Genomic DNA, 6290 nt, shown 5'->3' with positions numbered 1-6290 from the left:
ATGGGAAAAAAAATGTAAAAAACCAAAATGGCTGTCTGGGGAGGCCTTACAAATAGCTGTGAAAAGAAGAGAGGTGAAAAACAGAGGAGAAAAGGAAAGATATAAGCATCCGAATGCAGAGTTCCAAAGAATAGCAAGAAGAGATAAGAAAGCCTTCCTCAGTGATCAATGCAAAGAAATAGAGGAAAAGAACAGAATGGGAATGACTAGAGATCTCTTCAAGAAACTTAGAGATACCAAGGGAACATTTCATGCAAAGATGGGCTCGATAAAGGACAGAAATGGTATGGACCTAACAGAAGCAGAAGATAATAAGAAGAGGTGGCAAGAATACACAGAAGAACTGTACAAAACAGATCTTCATGACCCAGATAATCACGATGGTGTGATCACTCATCTAGAGCCAGATATCCTGGAATGTGAAGTTAAGTGGGCCTTAGAAAGTATCACTACGAACAAAGCTAGTGGAGGTGATGGAATTCCAGTTGAGCTGTTCCAAATCCTGAAAGATGATGCTGTGAAAGTGCTGCACTCAATATGCCAGCAAATTTGGAAAACTCAGCAGTGGCCACAGGACTGGAAAAGGTCAGTTTTCATTCCAATCCAAAAGAAAGGTAATGCCAAAGAATGCTCAAACTACAGCACAATTGCATTCATCTCACATGCTAGTAAAGTAATGCTTAAAATTCTCCAAGCCAGACTTCAGCAATATATGAACCGTGAACTTCCAGATGTTCAAGCTGGTTTTCGAAAAGGCAGAGGAACCAGAGATCAAATTGCCAACATCCGCTGGATCATCGAAAAAGCAAGACAGTTTCAGAAAAACATCTCTTTCTGCTTTATTGACTATGCCAAAGCCTTTGACTGTGTGGATCACAATAAACTGTGGAAAATTCTGAAAGAGATGGGAATACCAGACCACCTGACCTGCCTCCTGAGAAACCTGTATGCAGGTCAGGAAGCAACACTTAGCACTGGACATGGAAAAACAGACTGGTTTCAAATAGGAAAAGGAGTACGTCAAGGCTGTATATTGTCACCCTGCTTATTTAACTTCTATGCAGATTACATCATGAGCAATGCTGGATTGGAAGAAACACAAGCTGGAATCAAGATTGCTGGGAGAAATAGCAATAACCTCAGATATGCAGATGACACCACTCTTATGGCAGAAAGTGAAGAGGAACTAAAAAGCCTCTTGATGAAAGTGAAAGAGGAGAGTGAAAAAGTTGGCTTAAAGCTCAACATTCAGAAAACTAAGATCATGGCATCTGGTCCCATGACTTTATGGGAAATAGATGGGGAAACAGTGGAAACAGTGTCAGACTTTATTTTTTGGGCTCCAACATCACTGCAGACAGTGACTGCAGCCATGAAATTGAAAGACACTTACTCCTTGGAAGAAAAGTTATGATCAACCTAGATAGCATATTTTAAAGCAGAGACATTACTCTGCTGACTAAGGTCTGTCTAGTCAAGGCTATGGTTTTTTCTGTGGTCATGTATGGATGTGAGAGTTGGACTGTGAAGAAGGCTGAGTGCCAAAGAACTGATGCTTTTGAACTGTGGTGTTGGAGAAGACTCTTGAGAGTCCGTTGGACTGCAAGGAGATCCAATCAGTCCATTCTGAAGGAGATCAGCCCTGGGATTTCTTTGGAAGGAATGATGCTAAAGCTGAAACTCCAATACGTCGGCCACCTCATGTGAAGAGTTGACTCATTGGAAAAGACTGTGATGCTGGCAGGGATTTGGGGCAGGAGGAGAAGGGGATGACAGAGGATGAGATGGCTGGATGACATCACTGACTCGATGGACATGAGTCTGAGTGAACTCCGGGGGTTGGTGATGGACAGAGAGGCCTGGCGTGCTCCGATTCTTGGGGTCGCAAAGAGTCAGACACGACTGAGCGACTGAACTCAACTGTGTTCTTTACAAAATTAAACCCCCCCTCCAGCCCCTGAACAAATGGATTTACCATTCTTCATTCCAGAGAAGAACCACCCGAGGCCAGATTAAGGAAATGCAAGCCCTGTACACCCTGATCCTTATTGGTAACCCAACCTGAACCATTGCTATAAAATTCCTCACCAAATCCTCCCAGGTTGGGACACACAGTTTTTGAGGACAGGAACCCACTGTGTTCCTCTTTGCCTGGCAAAGCAGTAAAGCTATTCTTTTCTACCTCACCCAAAACTCCATCTCCAAGATTCAGTTCGGTACCAGGGCACAGAGACTGAGTTTTCAACATTATTAACAGATGATATAATTGTCTGTGTAGAAAATCCTATATCTTTTTAAAAAGGGTACTAGATTACCAAAGTGGCAGGATACAAGTTTATATAAGTCAGCTTGGGCTGTCATAACAAAATACATAGACTGGTGTGTGTGGGGGGAGGCAGGAAGTGATGCTTAAAAACAAAAATGTATTTTCTTCCATTTCTGGAGTCTGGATGTTAAAATTTAGGGTGCCAGCAGGGTGGGGTTCTAGTGAGAGTTCTCTTCCTGACTTGCAGATAGCTGTATTCTTGCTGTGCACTCTCTCTCTTCCACTTCTTATAAGGCCACTAATCCCATCATGATGACTCCACTATCATTAAGTAATCTAACTCTAAATCCCTCCCCAAAGCCCCATCTCCAAATATGATCAAATTGTGGGTTATAGGTGAAACTTAAGAACTTGAGAGGTGGTAGATAATATCAACATACAAAAATCAGTTATGTGTATATGTGTGTATAATACACACAAATACACAATTGGGAAATGAAACTATTTACAATAGCATAACTATATGAAATTCTTGGGGATAAATTTGAAAAAAAATATGTGCAAGATCTGAAAACTATAAAATATTGCTGAGGGAAATTGAAAAAGATCTCAGTAAATGGAGAGATATATCATATTCATTGTTTGGAAGAACCAATACTATATCAATTCTCCACAAGCTGACCTATAGATTTAACACAATCTCAATTCACTCAGTTAATCTGTGTGTGTGTGTGTGTGTGTGTGCAAGAGCACTTGTGTGTGTGTTTGAAAAATAACAAGCTGATTCTAAAAAAGATTCAGAACAGCCATAACAACTTTGGAAAATGAAAACAAATTGGAGAGAGCATGCCCTACCTGATTTTAAGATTTAGTCTAAAACTACAGTTAAGAGAGCATGGTATTGATATAAATATAGACAAATAGATAAGTGAAACAGAACAAAAATAAGCCCACACAAATATGACGCAATGATTTTTGACAAGGGTACAAAGTCAAATCAATGGGAAAAGGATGGCCTTTTTAACAGATGATGCTGAAATAATTAAATATCCATATAGGAAACAAATTATCTTGACCTAAACTGTATCAGTTTTCTATGGCTGCATAAAAAAATTACCTCAAACTTTTTTTTTTTTTGCTTAAAATACAGTAACTTTTACTTACAGTAAATTTATATATGTGCTGATTAGTCATGCTGATATTACATAAGAACACAAACTAAACCATACTAAAGTTTAAAAGGGAGAAAAATCAATCCTATCAGCCATCCTGAAAATTCAGAAGAGTTCATAAATAGCAAGCTCTCACAAGGAGGGAGCTCAACACAATTGGTAATTTAACATGCCACAAATGAGGAAAATAAACAGGGCATGGGGATGAGGACAGGAAAAGTCCTGTCAAGATTCTCTTCATTTTGATTGTATTGCTTTCTTGCCTTTGGGGGGGAAGATTTTTTACTTCAAAAGTAACAAAATATTTGAGAAGGGAATTTACATCTTGCTGTTCTAGATGGTATTCGACCGCTATTTTCTTAGCAGTCCATGTGTCTGGATAAAGTTTATGATTATTGAGAAGTGTCAACACCACTACAATGGAAATTTTACCTTTGGGAATGTTCTTAACGTTCATCATGTCAAACTGATGGTCTTTCAGCAACCTGTATTGCTGGGGTCCAGCCCCGGTAGATCCAGGGTAATTTGAAGTGGAGACGGAGTTGGCGTCCTAGGAAAAACTATTAATTAGAAGTATAAAGAGAGATTAGAAAGGAATAGTGTAGTAGGAAAATTAGTGGAGAAAAAAGAGGCTGAATAACTTGGTTTATGTGGGATACCAATAAAGCTTCGAGACAAGAAGCTTGCACTATCTACGTAGGCCACCAGTGCCCACTTGAATAGCGGAGAGTGCCCCTCCTTGGGCTCCCTCTCGCGTGGATCTTAAAAGCCAGGGCAAAATTAGCAGGCTTGGCGAGCACCCACACTCCAGATGGGAATTCAGCCAGAAAAACGGAGAACAAGAAAGAATGACACGGGGGAATCAGTCTTTCCAGAAACTGATCTGTTTTCTTTATTTTCAGGTTTGTTTATATACCTTTTGTAACACATAGAGACAAATGGAAATTTTAAAGTCATGCGGGGGTCAGCAGTCCTGACCTTTATCAAAATCAGGTGCTTCATATAAATGTATACAAGAAGGTCTTAGGGGTTTTACATCATCTTCTGGCCAGGGGGCCTAGTAACATGATCCTTTCTTTCTGATAACAGTCAGTCAACCAGAAACTTATTTTCCAGGGGTGATTTTTCTTAAACCAGGCACCACCCTCCGAAGGTACCAGATAAAGTTGCATTTCTATAGGGTGAAGGTGTGAAGGGAAGGGAAACGGAAAGTCGCTCAGTCGTGTCTGACTCTTTGCAACCCCATGGACTGTAGCCTACCAGGCTTCTCAGTCTATGGGATTTTCCAGGCAAGAGTACTGGAGTGGGTTGCCATTTCCTTCTCCAGGGGATCTTCCCGACCCAGGGATCGAACCCGGGTCTCCCACATTGTAGGCAGACGCTTTACCCACTGAGCCACCAGGGTGAGGGTGTAGAGGGTTACAATTAAGAAAGGAATTTACTTAGCCTAAGGTTAACATGATTAATCTTAAACTGCTACTGCTGCTACTGCTAAGTCACGTCAGTCATGTTCGACTCTGTGTGACCCCATAGACGGCAGCCCATCAGGCTCCTCCGTCCTTGGGATTCTCCAGGCAAGAATACTGGAGTGGGTTGCCATTTCCTTCTCCAATGCATGAAAGTGGAAAGTGAAAGGGAAGTCGCTCAGTCGTGTCTGACTCTTAGTGACCCCATGGACTGCAGCCTACCAGGCTCCTCCATCCGTGGGATTTTCCAGGCAAGAGTACTGGAGTGGGGTGCCATTATTTCTTCTATATGCTAGTTATATTCATTATAAGGGCAGGGAATATGGAGACTTAGCAGCAAATATTGGCCCAACAAATGAAAAACCCTTCACCAATATAATTCCTAATCAACCCACTATACTAATAATTTCTAACTTCCTAAAAGAATCTGCCTTTAGTAAGTCTAAAATATCTCGTGCCTCTCACGGTTGGGAGGCTGTAAACAATCACATGTGGCCGGACGAACCTGTACAGGCAGGCTAAGATAACCCTCAGAGGAGTTCGTAAGTTGAAACACTCTTGTCACACCCAGGAATTTTTATTAACTGGAGCTGTAGGTTAACTCCTTCTCCGAGAGAGGTGATGGGGGAGAGCCCCCCATAAAGTCAGAGGTGTAGGTGAGAGCATAAAACAGTAAAGTAGGCAGACTCTGGTTTAGGGGGTAGATGCTCGAGGACAGAGGGTTTCCTGAGGCTCGATCCCACCTTTGGGTATGCCAAAGCCTCCTTCCTCATGACCTTTGCCACAGGCGGAGTTCCTCACGCTGGCTCCCGGCACTGTACTCCTTAGGCTTCTGACATGTTCCGGCATCTTTAACCTGCAAAGAAGACACGGGATCTTGGGAATCAACATACACATCTTTTAGTAATGACAGCAGTTTGTCATCTTTTCTATCAATTTCTCCCTTAATTTCTGGATGGCTGCTCATCTGCTCCTGCAGGAGATTCTTGGTGAAGGGGTGCCTGGGAGCGGGGGAGGGCTTCATTCTGCTGATTTCCCATTCAGCCTGGTTCTCTAGGTTGAAATTCCTGACTGTGCGAGCCACCTCAGCCCCCATTTCTTCACAACATGATGCTCTAAGTTATACCACATGTGGTTAAACACCCACGCGGGCGACCTCCAGGACACACTGGAGCATGTGCACGTATGGGGGTGACCCCTACCTCAAACTTTTGTTGTTGTTCGGTCACTCAGTCATGTCTGACTCTTTGCAATCCCATGGACTGCAGCACTCTAGGCTTCCCTGTCCTTCATTATCTCTTCAAGCTTGCTCAAACTCATGTCCATTGAGTCAGTGATGCCATTCAATCATCTCATCCTCTGTTGGTCCCTCTCCTCCTGCCTTCA

General features: G+C 42.3%; 1 pseudogene; it reads right to left on the bottom strand.

Annotated features, from left to right (window-relative positions):
- Positions 1-3675: 3675 nt before the first annotated feature.
- On the bottom strand, positions 3676-6000 carry LOC102169657 (annotated as a pseudogene).
- Positions 6001-6290: the final 290 nt, after the last annotated feature.

The sequence above is a fragment of the Capra hircus genome (assembly GCF_001704415.2).
Source record: "Capra hircus breed San Clemente chromosome X unlocalized genomic scaffold, ASM170441v1, whole genome shotgun sequence".
Lineage (NCBI taxonomy): Eukaryota > Metazoa > Chordata > Mammalia > Artiodactyla > Bovidae > Capra > Capra hircus.
The sequence above is the reverse complement of the archived record's forward strand: the minus strand, read 5'-3'. Positions and strand labels throughout refer to the sequence as shown.